Genomic DNA, 18,304 nt, shown 5'->3' with positions numbered 1-18,304 from the left:
CTATGTGTTAATGAGGAAGAATGAAGTATCTGATGGTGTGACATTACTCCAAGTAGATTTTCAAGAAGTTTACAAAAAAGACAGCAACATTGTACAATTCAGAATCTCCTCAGGAAAGACAGTCCTAGAAAAAAGGTTCTCTCAAAATTTGAAAAAAAAGATGAGAAAAGAAAAAAGTAAAGATTTTTTTTTTCAGAAAATGGAATAGAACAATCACTCAACTGATTTCACTTTCAACTTTATTTCAGAGGAAGGCCAAAAAAGGTAAAAAGGTGATTTTATTCACAAAGGTCTAATTCAAAACAAAACAAAATAAAATGCATTTTTCCAGATCTATCATAAATAAATATTACATTAAAATAACAAAATATTAAACAAATGACACAGTTCCGTTTTTTTTTTTCTCTCCAGAAGGGAAAAAAATAGCTATATATGAAATGAATATCTCCCAAAACTAGATGTGTACTAAGCACCCTTAATTATCATACTTCAGATCAGGGGGAAAATCTAGTTATTTTGTTATCTATTGTGACATTGTATATAAAGGTATAACAAAACTAACTTCAGACAGTCTGTAGCTATAATATAAGCTTTAAGATTTTTTACATTTGAGTACTGGATTTCTTCACTTCTAGCTCATGACTGTATCCAATTTTCTCTTAGTTCTTTGGTCTATCCAGCAGATGTTTTGACAGCATACTAGCTGACACTTATATAACAATTTAATGTTTGCACAGAGCTTTATATTTTTATCCTGCTTGAATAACTCAATGAAACAGGTACTACAGATGTTATTATTGTTCTTTTTCATAATATATGCATATATATCATACACACATGCATATATATATATATATATACAGATGAGTGTATGTATGTGTATGTGTGCTGTGTATGTATGTATGTGTATGTATGTAATGTATGACACAATTGGTCATGTGATGGTTCTGCACTCAAGAAAATCTGAGTTCAAATCCACCTTTAGAAATTAGCTATGTCCCTGAGCAAGTCATTTAATCTGTATCCATTATTTCCCCTAACAATAAAGTGAAGTTGTATAGTACTTCTTTATAAGGTTGTTCTGAGGGTCAAATGAAATAATATTTGTAAGGCATATTGTTTGACTTACATTAGGAGCATAATAAATGTTTATTCCCTTCCCTCATATAAGTCAGGAGAAAAATTTTAACACTAGATTTACTGAAGGTTTTCTCATTAGGGGTGAGGCAGCCAGCTAAGAGAGTGTCAGCTCTGGACTCAGGAGGATCTGAATTCAATTACAGCCTAAGATAGTAACTGTGTGACCCTAACTCATTCACTTAAATCAGGCTTTAGTTTCTTCATCTGTTAAATGAGCTGGAGAAAGAAATGTTAAAAATATATCTTTGCCTAGAAAATCACAAATGATGTCACTAAGATTTGGGGAAGATTTCAAATGAAGAAACAATAACAAAATCCATAAGAGTATTTTGAGCCTCAAATGAGATAATGGTTATTAAGTGTTTTAAGCTCTTTATAAATACCTGGTAACAGCAGCAGTAACAGAAGAAGAAGAAGCAGTAGCAGTAGTATATAATCAATAAGATATGGCCTGATAAATGATTAATCAATGAACTTTCTCAGGGGGAAAATGCACATTTAAGTGCCATCTTTAATCTGTATCATTTACATTTTCTTAAGTTAAAATAATCAAGAAAATAATAAATTGAGTTCTGATTATTATATTTTTATGATTAGTAATTTCTGTGTCATGCTGAAAATGAAACAATTGATCCAGCTTCTCTCTCACTCCATTCCAGGGATAATATTCCCTTCATTATGAAAGCTGGGAGAACCTTTTCTTTTAGTCATTTCATATCCCCTGGAGTAAAATTGTATTTATCTTAATTTTTATTTCCAAATTATGTTCATAATAACAAGTAAAATATTTGTTACTAATTCTATAAATTGGAGTTATTTGTTTTTGATAGTTTTAAAAGAAATATTTTTTCTCTGTTTTTAAATTACATTACATCCCACTAAAAACTTTTTTGAGATGCTAAGGGAAGAGAGAAAGGTTTGTGAATATTGTACTGAAATTCTAGAAGGTCAAATGTAATTTTATATTACAGTAGAAGAAACTCTTAATACCTTCAGGCAATACTTCTTCCTTCACCTGGATGAAAGAACCCCAAATAGTGGAAATTGCATCAGGAGTATTTTCTGCATATGATAAAAGAGATTTGAAGGCTTTTTTTTTTTTTTTTTTTTTTTTTTTTTAAAGAAGAACAATCTCATCTCTTTTAAAAATTGTTTTGTCTTCTTTCCCGAGGGAATTTTTTTTCTGGATCTATAACATATTTTATAGAATGTTGGACCAAATTATTTTAATTCAAACCACAAGAATTTATTTAATGCCTATTCTATATGTCACTATTTTAGTTATGAAATGATATCCTGTGTAAAATAAACATGAATCAACATAGAAAGGGAGACAAATAAGTGGGGAATTAGAGTCAGGAAAGGCTTCTCAAAGGAGGTAACGAATGAGGAAGGATAGTTGAAGGAAGAAATGAAGAAGAAGATTCTAGCCATAGGGGATAGTTTCCCAAAAGGTACAGTTGAGGTGAAAGAAGGATAAAATCAGGGTGTACAGAATTGGACAGCTTCACTAGAATGCTAAATGAGACAAGGGGGTGAGGTGATAGTAAGTATGGCAAAGATGAGAGAAGCCAGATGGCAACTATCAAGCTGAGGAGTTTATATTATAATAGAAAGCCAAAGAAAGTTCTTAAGTAGACAAGTGACATGGATAGGCCTGTGCTTTAGAAAGATTACCTATGATGTTGATAGTTCTAAGCAATTGATTCAGATCTATGTGGGGGTAAACTCTATCCTTTTGGATCATTTGTTTTATCCTAGAACACTTCACTTTGCTTTCTCTCTAAATTTTGATAATTTTGATATTAATTAACACTACTGGCATAAAACATTTACTTCTGGTATTTGACTAGACATCTTCTATCCTGGCTAAGTTTCTCATTTGTCTTCACAGCAAAACTAATGTACTAGGTCCTTCATTAGGTTTTCAGTTTACACCCTTTCCTCCATTTAAGCTTCATGAAGTCTCAGTTAATTCTGAGTGAGATGATTCATCTCTTATCAACCAATTCATATCTTATTTATGACCCATTCCATGAATGAAAATGCTATGGAGAAAACAGTTGGACATTAGTGTTATCTTCTTATAACTTTTTTCCCCTCTATAAGTTTTTCTTTTCCTCATGCAAATATTTGTTTTGTATTAGACCTATGTTTCTCATGTAAAATGGGGATCTAATAGAATAACATTTTTCTTCTTAGATAAAATTTACCTAGTAAAATCAATAGACATCATAATCCCATGTTTCTGAGAAACCTATAGTCTTATTTTCAATAATAAATTTGTCTGTTTGACTTATTAGATGGAATCTGACAAGTTCTATTATTACCAAAGTAAAAAATCCATAATACACAAGCTTATTTCTTCTATGGAATTCTAGGGACTATTCTTATTAAGTATATAACTGTATATGGAGTAAGCTTATGAGACTCATTACTTCAAGCAGTGATGGAAGAATATAAATGGAATTTACTTTTAAAATACTTGTGTGAATCTTTTTTTTTTCTGAGTGACATATTGATAAAAGTTGAATGATGAGCAGGGAAATCCTAAGCATAATTTCTTTACCAGCATTGTAAAAACATACCTTGGATAAATATCTACCTACACTGGCAAAGACAGTTTCTCCTTTTCTTTTATTTTTGTTAGAAAGGTGAGATTAGGTGACTTGCCCAGGATCACACAGATTGTAGAAGTTAACTGTTAGAGGCTGAATTTGAACATAAATCCTCCTGTCTCTAGGACTGGTACTCTACTCACTGTGCCATCAAGCTACCCTGACAATTTTTCTTTAAGAAATACATGGCATATAAGGTTGAAATGGATTCATAATCTAGACATAAAGAATGAAACTACAAACAAATTAGAACATAGGATAATTTACCTCTGTGATTTGTGGAGAATGAAGAAATTTGCGACCAAAGAAGAATTAGATATCATTATTGATTATAAAATTGATTATTTTGAATATATTAAGTTAAAAAGGTTTTGTAGAAACTAAACTAATGCAGACAAGATTAGAAGGGAAGCAATAAACTGGGAAAAGATTTTTATAACCAAAAGATCTGAGAAAGACCTCACTTATAAAATATATAGAGAATTGTCTCAAATTTCTAATAGTTTAAGCCGTTCTCCAGTTGATAAATGGTCAAAGGATATGAATGGATTATTTTCAGATGAAGAAACTGAAACTATTTGTACCCACATGAAAAGGTGCTCCAAATCACTATTGATTAGAGAAATGAAAATTAAAACAACTCTGAAATACCACCACACACCTGTAAGATTGTCTAAAATGACAGGAAAAGATAATGACAAATGTTGAAGAAGATGTGAGAAAACTGTGACACTGACACATTGTTGGTGGAACTGTGAATGGATCCAACCATTCTGGAGAACAATTTGGAACTATGCTCAAAAAGTTACTAAACTGTGTATATCCTTTGTTCCAGCAGTGTTTCTGCTGGGATTATATCTTAAAGAGATCCTAAAGGAGAGAAAGGGATCCGCATGTGCAAAAATATTTTTGTCAGCCTTCTTTGTAGTGGCAAGAAACTGGAAACTGAGTGAATGCCCATCAATTGGAGAATGGCTGAATAAATTGTGGTATATGAATGCTATGGGATACTATTGTTGTATAAAAAATGACCAGCAGGATGATTTTAGAGAGGTTTGGAGAGACCCGCATGAACTGATGCTAAGTGAAATGAGCAAAAACATGAGATACACGGCAACAAGAAGACTCTACAAAGATCATTTCTGATGGATGTGACTATCTTCAGTATTGAGATAATTCAAACTAATTCCACTTGTTCAGTGATGAAGAGAGCCATCTAACCCAGGAGAGGACCATGGAAACAGAGTGTGGAACATAGCATTCTCACCTTCTCTGTTGTTATTTGCTTGGATTATGTTTTCTTTCTCAGTTTTTCTTTTTCTTCCTTCTTGAGCTGATTTTTCTTTTGCAACAAGATAATTGTATAAATATATATGCATATATTGGATCTAACATGTGTTTCAACATATTTAACATATATTGGATTGGTTGCCATCTAAGGGAGAGGATGGGGGGAAGGAGTGGGAAATTTGCAACAAAAATTTTGCGAGAGTCAATGTTGGAAAAATTACCCATGCATATACTTTATAAATAAAAAGCTTTAATTAAAATAATAAAAGGAAAAAAAGAAATGCATAATATGAAAAATGATTTGCACAAAGATTCTTCTCTCTCACTTCCATGATTCACTGTATGATAATAAGAATTCATGAAAGTGGCTTAAGAGAAGGGAGAGATCAGTGTGAAATTAAATATTTGGAGATATTTCCATAAAGACAGAATTTGAGCATGACATTAGAAATATAATGAGAAATTATTGAATAGAAGAATGAGAGACAAAATGAAACAGAATGAAAAGTTCCGGTTTAGAAATCAGAAGACTGTTGGATTAGAAGTGACTTCTACCACTTAATACAGAAACTATGAGTGAGTGCCTAGACATGCCCAGGTATGAGTGTTCCCATAAAATGGACAAAATGATATCTAAAAACCTTTACAGATCTCAGTCTATAGCTCTTTATTTTGAGTGTCATTGCTTTTGACACTTGTTGCCAAAGTTGAACTCTTACGATATAGATCTAGTCATCTAAAGATTCATTTTTCATAAAGATAATTTAGTATAATTTGAGGTGATAGCTGGATACTCAAGCATATAATATGTAATTGAAGTGATGTGGGTCAGAATAAGCATAGTTTATGCTGGAGATTGAAAATATTGATTAAAGCAGAGACTAATTGTAAGAATAATGTGGGAAAAAAGTAAATGGTTTGAGTATAACTGAAATAGAATAGAATTTTAGAATTAGACTGTACTATGTAGATTCAATTCATTAAATATTGGGGAGTCATTGCTGATATTTGAGCAAGTTGAGGAACAGGTCAGTTAGATTAGCAGCAACTGGGACTGGAATAAAAGTTTATATTGGAATAGTCATTCAAGTTCTCTATAATAACAAAACATGATAGAGAATAGAAAGTTGGATAATGAACTTAAATTATTTTCGGAATGATACAACATAATTTTTCAATGAAGTAAATTATTTTAAAGGTGGGAGAGAGGAGACCAATATATTCCTTATGTGAGCAAAGGAAAGTTTTTTGTTGTTGTTGTTGTTGTTGTTTTTGTTTTTGGTTACAGAAAGACATTACTAAAATCTAGATTTGGAGATATTGAGGAGTTCAATTTAAGAAATATGGAATTTTACAGAAATAATTCCAAAGTATGATTGTTTAGAAATATGGAATCGATGTGAAGGTGAGAGATCAAATCTACAGTTGGAGATTTCAAAGGTACCTTTGTCAAAGTGATATTCTTCTTCATAACAGAAAATCATGACGTCAAAAGCAACTAGCCATGTATAAAATATACCAGATAACAATAATGATTTGACTGGCAGATATAGCAAATATGTTTTTTTAAACTCTCTATTCTATATGATTCTGCCTCTCTTGTGTTTTATGAATCTTTAAGTAGTTTTCTTAAACTTCATACTAAAGATATGATATCATCTTTCTGTCTTTTTTTTTTTTTTTTGGAGATTGAAAACAAGAGAACAATATTCAGGTTTATCATTCAATAATACATTGTTATACTAAAAAACTCAATTATTATAAAAGAGGCTATACCCTTTTAGGAACAATTTGTTTATATTTGCCTATATCAACATATATACATATAAATATTCTATCACCAATTCTTTTAAAGGAAATATCTTCAAAATAGGGCCAATTCAACTCTATATTCCTCTGTACCTATACTGTTTGGTAAAAGAGAGGAAAAGTCATAGGATTATACATAGTGTCACAGAAGATAAATTCAAAAGATAATAAAAATATTCAATATGTTCTTTGATTATTTAACAGTATTTGGATTGTCCAAATTATGTCCCTTCTTCTCCCAGACCTGTCATCTATTAAAAAAAATATTATTTTAAAAAGGGGGATATAGTTCAAGAAGATTAACAAATGCATTGAAAAAGACAGGTGTTATATAGATGTCATCATACCAAAAGCCCAAAATTTCATCAGAAGTATCACTTCTTTTCTTTGCAATCAGCCTCATTCAACATAATTTCAGGTTAATAATTTTTGAATTTATCAAAAAAGTAAAATTATAGGAACAGTTTATGGCAGCTCCTTTTCAGTCTTTTTCTTCAGTAATCTACAGTGACATTTTCTATCTTCTCTTCAAGCTGAAAACCAAAAGTGTCTGACTGAAGCTTGAAGAGATTCTTGAACATAAAGCATATCCAAGAACTTAAGAGATAGAAGCTCTATTATCTTACAATACTAATTTTTCCTTTATTTGCATATAAAATCTTATCACATTAAGGAAAGCCTTATACCAAAGAGTATTGAGATTTGTGTTTCACTTATATTTTTATATTTTAATTGCACAATTACTTTTGATTGTTCTGCTCAAATATATACTACAGTGCCAGTATCATTAACAACACTTTTCCTTACACATTAGAATATTGAAGCTCAGAATTTTAGACTTTCTCAAGTATATATGACTACTAAATAGCCAATTTAGAGGTTGAGTCTAATAAATACTTCCACAGACAATAAGGATTTACAATTTGAGTCCAGATATAGAAATGCAGGACAGAAGTCAGCAGATTCACTCTGACATTTCCAGTTTTGCTAAGAGAAGCTCCAGGATACCAACTATCTTTGATGAACATCATTCCTTCCAAATATCAGGATAAATGATTTGTTGTTGGTGGGAAGGGAAGAAGACAAATATTTCAAAAAAGTCTGAACTGGCCTAGAGCAATCTCACTAGATTGATAAGGTTTTAATTAAGTAAGAATGAAAATATCCTTAGACTATGGATGCTTAACAGTTATTATTCTCTCTAGAGGATAATTTGTTTATAAGAGACAATCCATTCAATATGTGATAGTGGTATCCTACCAGCATGCCAGCAAATGGCAGCAGAGTAAATAAAAGTAGTCCTACAAAAAATAATATCTATTTAGGAAAAGAACATGTAGCAGCACTGATAGAAGAGATGAGTTTCAGCCAGGTTTCAGTTTAAGGTCTTATCTTATATTCACACACACACACACACACACAGGTGTGTATATGTATATGTATGTATATATAATGCACACACACACACATACACACACACACACACACACACACACACATATACTATAGTCCTGCAAATAATGTGGAAGAATATCCTTTTATGCATGTGGTTTGGAAAACATTCTTTATTTTTATATATCTTTCTTCCTTTTTAATTAAATGTCTTTGTTCTGTGTTCACTTCTTTGATAACAAAAATTCCAGTCTCTAAGCTATGTTTTTGAATAGATACTGATGCAACTGCTATATTGGATATGGGAGTAGTTTTCAAAAGTTCTTATTTGAGTGAAATCTAAGTTATAAATGATTATACTGAAGAAATGATTTCCTTATATTATCAAGACAATTATATACAAGAAAAAAATAGTAGGATCTTGCTATAAAGTAAAGATTTCTATGCATCATTACTAACATTCAATGAAACAATGCATTATAAAAGTAGTTAGTGAAATTCCTTACTCTGTAAGCCTTTTTAATGCCAGAGAAATCAAAGTCCTCCTATAAAAATAGAGTACATCAAAAAAGTTAGAAATGTTGAAGTCAATTAATTCATAAGCTTCAAAGTCAACTAATAACCATTAGATGGTGAATATATAATTTCTTTAAAATGGAAGAGAGTTGAAAGCAAAAGAACTTAGAAGCAGTCTGTTCTATGGTTAAGTCATTGGTATAAGAGAAAGCTCAAATATATTCTTTCTGAAATGATTTTAACATAATTATCAAGAACTATATTCAACAACAGTGCAAGGGAAAAAAAGTGACAAAGAAAAAAGTGGAAAAAATATAATTTTAATATAGAGCGATTCAGTAGAGAGGGTTAAAACTTCTGTGTTGTAATGCTTTCAGATTCTGTTTCATGTCTATTAAAGTAGTCAAGACAGTTGTATTATTCATCAAAAGTGAAAGGAGCTCCATTAAAATTAATAAGCAGTAATGTTCTTTATTGGCTCCAAGCTTCCAAAGTTCATTACAATAGCAATTGGATGGGCATTTCCCATGAAGGAAGGGATATATTATTATGGAAAACTGTTTTTAGAAATCATTTCAAGGTTATGAATCCTCTGTATCTTACTAAATGAAGAATATAGAAGATATATGTTATTTCACTTTAAATAGTAAATTCTTCTTTAATATTATTTTCTGTTCATTTTAAATCCATAACATAATACACACAAAAGCAAATACCATATGGAAGATAATATCATTATTCATAAAAAGGAAATATCAACACTTTGCTTGAAGATATCATTTTAATTTCAGAATATATGATATATTCCATGTTGACTAAAATGCACAAACAGTATTTCACTAAATTCCAAATGTTCTGTGTTAGAATTCTTACAAGTTGCTATGTCAGTGGAATTGATAGAGACAATGGTTGCTTAGCAGGGTGCTTAACAGTTTTCTAGATGTACTTAGTACTTACTACAATTCCACAAGATTCACACCTTTAAGAGAGCATATATAAGCTAAGAGCCTCAACCAGGATTGACTCCAGGGGATTCACAAGTCAGAAGAGACAAGTCCACTCTTGGAGGTGGAGTCAGATTCATTACATATTCCACCTTTGTGCTGGCTGGAGATTTGGAGGGAGCTAAAGGCTGAAGCTGGCAGAGGCAAAGGACTAGCGGCAGGAACCAAGGAGAGTGATAGGCCTCTAAGAAAGCTAAACAGGCTCAAAGAAGGAGACAAGACTTAAAAGGAAACAGTAAAGGATTTGAACTTGAACTCCTGGCTGCATTTGAGTTGATTATTACACAACTGAAACTAAAGCTGCCTCCAGAAGCTCCCCAAGAAACCTGCTCCCAGAGAATATTATACTTTAGAAAAGAATATTACAGTTCCGAATCACAATTTGTTATACCTTTTCCTTTTTCTGGCCAAGATTGAAGATGAGAATGGGGAAATGTCAAGGTTATTCTAAATTGTACAGATGATCAGCTGAGTCCAACTCTTTCTGATCTCATGACTCATATACCATACATAACATTTTGTAGGCAGATACTGAGCTAGTTTCCTTCTGCAATTTACAAGGCAAACAGAGGGGTAAGATACTTGCCAACATAACTAGTAAATGTTTGTGTCTGTTCTTTCTGATTCCAGGGACCAGTTCTCCATCCGCTCATGTTCCCCTTCCCCAGCTGCTAGTATATTAGATGCTAAATCAATGTTTTTTTTTTTACTTATCATTTTGCTGATGCCTATTTAAAACCAGGATTCCATTATTTCATGATACTCAACCAGTAGGTTTGATTAAAGTTAGAATACCTCCATAATAAAATCTGTTTGGCTTAGTTATGGATTTTAATTAGGGCACACAAAATATATCCTTTTCACTCAGCAATTTAGCTATGATCTATATTCCACATGGTAAGTGAAGCAATCACATTCCCTGTGATTAAATCAATCATTTATGGAGGAAATATTTGAGAAGCTCCTAATATTTTAAAAAAGAATGATTGGAAAGCAATTGATCTAATTATTCATTTTCAATAGAATTTTAATTGCATATCCACAGCTCAGCCATATAGCTATACAAAAACCTGGGGAATGCTAGAGCAACTTGGAAAATAGGGCAGCTGTGAAATCTATTTAGCAGGGATCTCAAACTATTTTACCTATATTTTCAAAATGTATGCATTTCTTTTCACTATTATATATGGAAGAGGTAGGGACAGAGATAGAGTGTGGACTGAACTTTTCATTGACATGGTAAACTATCTCTGAGGGTGGTTCAATACCTTCTCTGTGACTTACAGTCTCAGAAAATATTCCACAATATTTAGAGGTTAAGTGATTTACCTAAGATCATATAGAAAATCAGAGAAATTGGACTTAAAACAGTTCCTACTATATTTGAGGTCATTTTTTTTGCTAGTTCTTCTTTATTAGATTTCTTTTTTTTTTTGCAAGTAATAACATTTTGTTTTTTCCAATTACAGGGAAAAATAGATGTTGCTTGTTTATTTTTGTGAGATTTTGAGTTCCAAAATTTTCTTCCTGTCTCCATTCCATTCCTTTCCCCCAAGACAGCAAGTGATCTGATATAGTTTATATGTATACAGTTCTATTAAATATATCTCCAAATTAGTTATGTTATGAAAGAAGAATCTACCAAAGGGAAAAAAAAATGAGAAAAGCAAAAATGATAACAATGATAATAATGAATTCCAATCTGCATTCAGACTACATAGTTCTTTCCTTGGATATGAATAGGATTTTCCTTAATGAGTCTTAGATCACTGTATTGCTGTAAAGAGCTAAGTCTGTCATAGTTGTTTATCACACAATGCTTATGTTACTATATACAATGTTCTCCTGGTTTTGCTAACTTCACTCAGCATCACTTCATGTTTTTCCAGGTTTGGTTCTTGCCTACTCCCCCCACTTGAAATTTTCCTGCTCATAATTTCTTATAGAACAATATTATTTCTTCACATTCATTTACCACAACTTGTTCAACCATTTCCTAATTCATGGACATCACTTCAATTTCCAGTTATGTTTTGAGGTCAGCTATATATGAAATGTGTCTGATAAAATTTGTGCATGTGGATTTGTATTTATGCATGTACTATTTATTGTGCTTCAAAGTTCCTTTTAAGCATAATTACAAAATCAAAAATTGTAAAGATGGAAGGGAATCATATACTATTTTGTCAAAAACTCTTTAAATAAAACTACTTTTTAAAACTGTCTCTTTAATTTCCAGTTCCTTTCTACATATGAAAAAAGTTTCCACTTACTGTAAAGATCACAACAAAGGTAATATTTCCTTACTTATATTAAGGCAGATCATCTCATTTTTTAAAATAACTTTTTATTGACAGAACCCATGCCAGGGTAATTTTTTACATTATCCCTTGCACTCACTTCTGTTCTGATTTTTCCCTCTCTCCCTCAACCCCCTCCCCAGATGGCAAGAAGTCCTATACATGTTAAATAGGTTACAGTAGATCTTAGATAAAATATATGTGTGCAGAACCGAACAGTTCTCTTGTTACTCAGGGAGAATTGGATTTAGAAGGTATAAATAACCCGGGAAGAAAAACAAAAATTCAAGCAATTTACATTCATTTCCTAGTGTTCTTTCTTTGGGTGTAGCTGCTTCTGTCCATTCTTGATCAACTGAAACTGCGTTAGATCTTCTCGTTGTTGAAGAAATCCACTTTCCATCAGAATATGTCTTCATACAGTATCGTAGTTGAGGCATATAATGATCTCCTGGTTCTGCTCATTTCACTCAGCATCAGTTCATGTAAGTCTCACCAATACAGAGATACAGTATTTCTCTGTATTCATCCTGCTGGTCGTTTCGTACAGAACAATAACATTCCATTACATTCATATACTACAGTTTACTCAACCATTCTCCAATTGATGGGCATCCATTCATTTTCCAGCTTCTAGCCACTACAAACAGGGCTGCCACCAACATTTTGGCACACACAGGTCCCTTTCCCTTCTTTAGTATCTGTTTGGGGTATAAGCCCAGTAGAAACACTGTTGGATCAAAGGGTATGCACAGTTTGATAACTTTTTGAGCATAGTTTCAAATTGCTCTACAGAATGGCCAGATATGTTCACAATTCCACCAACAATGTATCAGTGTCCCTATTTTCCCACCTCCCCTCCAACATTCCGCATTACCTTTCCCTGTCAATCTAGCCAATCTGACAGGTATGTAGTGGTATCTTAGAGTTGTCTTAATTTGCATTTCTCTGATTAATAATGACTTGGAGCAAGTTTTCATATGGCTAGAAATAGTTTCAATTTCTCCATCTGAGAATTGTCTGTTCATATCATTTGACCATTTATCAATTGGAGAATGGCTTGATTTCTTATAAATTAGAGTCAATTCTCTATATATTTTGGAAATAAGTCCTTTATCAGAACCTTTGACTGTAAAAATATTTTCCCAATTTATTGCTTCCCTTCTAATCTAGTCTGCATTAGTTTTATTTGTACAAAAACTTTTCAGTTTGGTATAATCAAAATTTTCTATTTTGTGATCAGTAATGATCTCTAGTTCTTCTTTGGTCATAAATTTCTTTCTCTTCCACAGGTCTGAGAGGTAAACTATCCTGTGTTTCTAATTTATTTATAATTTCATTCTTTATGCCTAGGTCATGAACCCATTTTGACCTTATCTTGGTGTACGGTGTTAAGTGTGGATCGATGTCTAGTTTCTGCCATACTAGTTTCCAATTTTCCCAGCAATTTTTTTCAAACAGTAACTTCTTCTCCCAAAAGCTGGGGTCTTTGGGTTTGTCAAACATTAGGTTGCTATAGTTATTGACTGTTTTGTCATTTGAACCTAACGTATTCCACTGAAATCATCTCATTTTTGACAAGTTCTAATTGTTAAGACAATTTTGCTTAAAAAGAGTTTAAATCTTTCAATTCAATAGCAGTGTAAACATATTATAAATAAGAAATGGGATAATGACGTTACATTTTTACATCATCATTTCCAATTAATAACCTTTTATTTCATTCTTATGTAGAAACTCCTACTACTGATATAATCTCTAACTTAGTAAATGGGTGTATTCTGAGAGATTCACTTACTTACTTTCCCATAGTAACACATGAGTTAAAAACAGATCTTGAATTTAATACTTCCTAACTCCAAATATAGCACTTTGTCATTTGTATTATACTGTATTATTATTTCAACATTCATTTGTAAATTAATTGTAATAGATACATATGTGTGGATATATATATATGTACACATAACATAATGTGGGTATGCTTGAATAGATGAATAGATATAAAGGGAGAGAAAGAAAGAGAGAGGCAGAGAAAGAGAGAGAAAGAAAGAGAGAGGCAGAGAGAGAGAGAAAGAGAGAGAGAGAGAGAGAGAGAGAGAGAGAGAGAGAGAATGAATGGTAGATAGATAGCCTGAGCTTCTTGGTGTATATAATGATACAATGGAATAATTGGGTATGTCTTGATTGCATAAAGTTTAAAGAAATTTTCAAACTAAAAGGAATACAAAAAATCATATATTCTATATCCTTCTCATTCTATTTATGGGAAACCAAAGTAAGATATGGGAAATGAAAAGTAATTTTTTTTTTTTAAATAAGAAGGTGTACATAGATTTGATAAATAGTTTGGAAGATATTTCAGTAAATAAGTGGGGAGAATTGAGGTTTGGGAAGACTATGGTTTTGCATTAATATTTTTTTCTGCTACTCTTGCCAATGAAATCTTTAAAAATGCAAATTTTATCCATTTTAGTTAGAAGGGATCACACTCTGAGAAATTTACACTTAGATTCTGGGCAAAAAATAAAGATTGAGTCAAGCATTTGTGTATAATGAAGGCAAAGGTAAGACAGGAAGATAATCCTCAATCACAGTCTGTCCTATTCTCCAGTCTTTTCTTCCAGCCATTATCCTTCTTAATCTCTCTGTTGCCTTTAATATTGTCAGTCACATTGTTTTCCTTCTTTCTAGCATTAATCTCTTTCTAGCATTTTTTTGATACATATATCTTCCAGGTTTCCTATCTGATATCTCTTTCCAAGTTTCCCTTTCTGAATCTTTACCCAGGTCATATCTACAAAGTGTAGTTGTCCTACAGGTCTCTCACCTAGATCTTCTCCTGTGCCTTTTTAGTATTTTACTTGGTGATCTCAACAGTTCCCATGGTTGTTATCCCTAAGTTGATGATTCCCAAATCTATGTATCCACACCTACACACTCTGAGCTTATGGTTCTATCCTTTACAATCTTATAACACAACTTGAATTATCTATTTTGTAGACATTTTAAATCAGAATGCCCAAATTTGAATTCATTATTCTTATCCAAAGAGAGCTATTCCTCTTTACAAACTTTCCTACAACTCTCAAAAGTACCACCATCTTTCTAATTTCTCAGGCTCACAATTGAGGTGTTATTCTCAAGTCATTTCTCTTACCCCAACCCTCAATACAATCTGTTGGTAAGGCTTATTGATTTTACCTTCATAATGTTTCTTGTTTATACTCCTTTATCTTATATTGATAGCATGATATAATATAGGTCCCCAGCTCTACATTTGGACTTTTGCAATAGCCTTCAGTAGTCACAAGTTTTCCCTCATTTCAGTCCATCCTTCTTTTAGTCATCAAGTGATTTTCCTAAGGCACACGTCTAAATGTGTCACTGCCATCCCTTGTTCAATAAATTCCATTGACTTTGTTTCAACTGTAGGATGAAATATAAAACTTTTCTATTTCAAAGATCTTCATTATCTAGACTATTCCCTGACTTTTCTAGTTATCTTACACCTTATGTCTCTACCCTAAAATATAATTTCATATTAATAGTGAGATTCCTAGATATCACACACATACACAAACACACATACACACACATACACATACACCAAAAAACAATTCTATGTCTTGGTTCCATTAATTTTCACTTACTATCCCTATGCCTAAAATGTTCTCCCTCATTATTTTGGTCTTTTGGTTTACCTGGCTTCCTTCAAATCATAGTTAAAATTTTATCTTCTATTGGAAGGTTTTCCCAATCCCTCTTAATTCTAGTGTTTTTATTCTGTTGATTATTTCTAACTTATCTTGTAGTTTTTTTTAGTACATTAAAATTTTTATGTCTTTTCCATTAAAAGCTAATGACAAAAAGTCCTGATTTCATATCTTATAAAACATCTTATACCTAAATTTATTTGTATTTTTTTATCATAAAAATATTTCATCCAATAAAGTCTCCTCTCCCAGTAATCATCTTCCATGCATATGTAACCAAATCTATTGGAAGGTATAAAAGCAGAAAATGTTATAATCTGTATTTTATCACTTTAGTAAGTGTTAGACATCTCAACTTGCTGGATTGAGACACTTTTCATGGAGATGAATATATATTTTGACTCCTTTGCTAGTCACTGTTGTTTTAGACCAGTAGTTCTCAAACTTTTGTTTTCAGTATCTTTATCCTATAAAAATTTATTGAGGATCTCTCCAAAGAGTTTTTGTTTATCTGGATTATATTTATAGGCATTTACCATATTGGAAATAAAAAACTATTTTTGAATTTGTAGACCCTCTACAAGGGTTTCAGAGATCCCCAGGATTCTCTGGACCATACTTTGAGAACCACTGTTTTAGACCCTTACCCTATTGTACATCTTTTCTCTCCTCATATGCAGTAAGCATAGGTAGGATGGAAGGAGAACTCTTTCCATTACCTACCTTTGAAACAATAGAATTTTTCTGTATATTATGGGAAGGGAAGATGAAATTTTAATGTTTCCATTGTTAACATCAAAGAAATTTCCTGTTGCTGGAAAGCAATCAGCAGTGGACTGGGTCATCCAGCCTGGCACAAGTATCTCATTGAAAGTGTTAGAACACCTTTTCATCTTCAAAAAAGTTATCTCAGTATAGAAAATGGAGTTCTTCAATAATTCCTTCCCACATTAATATAAAGGAATATAATGAATACAGGGAAGCATGAGTATCAAAGAGGTACCCAATTCCTTGTCCAAATGAAAAAAAAATACTCCTTTTGGTCAAGTCATTCTGAAGTTCTTTGCATGTGATATTACCTTGATCCTGTTAAGCCTACCAATGAGTTTGTTCTGCCTATCCAACCAATCGTATCAGCAAGCAAAGCAAGCAAGCAAGCAAAAAATAAATACAATAGCCAGACTATTTAGTAGCATTAGACAGGTTCTAGATGCATCTTAGTATTAAAAAATATATATTTATGCCTGTTTCTTTTAATTTTTCATTAGCCAAATTCCCTATTGAACTCCTATTGTTAAATGATAGTTACATAGAAATAGCCCATAAAAATAAACTCTGACCAAAATTGTGTGTAACATTTTTCTAATGTTTCATCATCTATTATCTTGGGCCAAGACTGGGCATTGCAATGAATTCAAATTCAAAATTCTTTGTTAAAGAAAACATTTAGTATTAAAAAGGACTATAATTTTCCTTTTCAATAGTGAAATAAAATGTATTACTTTCCAAAAATATATTTTCTTCCATTTTAAGTGAATCAAAAAAATGAATAAAAAGGAGGATGATAGAATATACACATGGAGCATTTTGCATATGCATTTTTGGAACTTTACTATATGACTTTTAGTAAAGCATATGTTTAATTTACTCCTTAAGAATATATTAAAATTAATTTAGGTAGAACAAAAATAACTTAAAGAGTGATAAAATGTAAGTGTTAGATGAACATGATTGAAAGCAAAGTATGGTAATAAATTAATAGATGTTGAAAATTGAATATATTTTCACTCCATCGTCTCTATTAAAAGAAAATTAAATAAGAAATATCATAATATATTATAAAACACAAAGGAAAATAAATTAAATGAGTTTAGTATTTCTAAAATGCTAAGTTTCTAGCTCTGGGATTGGTGGGGGAAGGGAGTTTAAGAGCTGTCTCATCAGCTAAATACATTTTAAAAGAAGAATGGAGAGGGAGGTAAAGTTGAAAAAGGAGGAGGACAGAGAAAGAAAGAGGCAATTTTAATGCTGACAGGCATTCTATGCCTCTAATATAGGAACTATATTAGGCATTCAAAGCTATTAGAAAATTGGACAGAATACAAACTTTGTAAAATTATATCTTAGAACATGTATGTGAAATTTTTTTCTAATAATTCCACCCGAAAGGGAAGTAGAAAATGACTGGTATACAGTTTAATTTAAAAATAATTTGGGAGAGACATTTATCAGAGATTCACAACAGATAATGATGATTTGGGGAGACATAGGAAAGAAATTAAAAGCTATTCCTTTTTGGTAAGAAAGTTTTGGCTTATCACATACACTATAAATCAGATGGACAAAAAAGTATTGAAACGTTAAATTAAAATAAAATAATAAATTTTAAAAATTATTTTCGAGGTATTCTTTTATTCATTAAGCATAAAAGAGAAAAATCAAATAGCTCCTACCAACAAATATCAAACATCTCTTTGGAAATATGTGATTATATTGCTAGATGTTGAATTGGAAGGGAA

This window comes from Sarcophilus harrisii, chromosome 6, assembly GCF_902635505.1.
Source record: "Sarcophilus harrisii chromosome 6, mSarHar1.11, whole genome shotgun sequence".
Lineage (NCBI taxonomy): Eukaryota > Metazoa > Chordata > Mammalia > Dasyuromorphia > Dasyuridae > Sarcophilus > Sarcophilus harrisii.
This window is presented reverse-complemented; position numbering follows the sequence as displayed.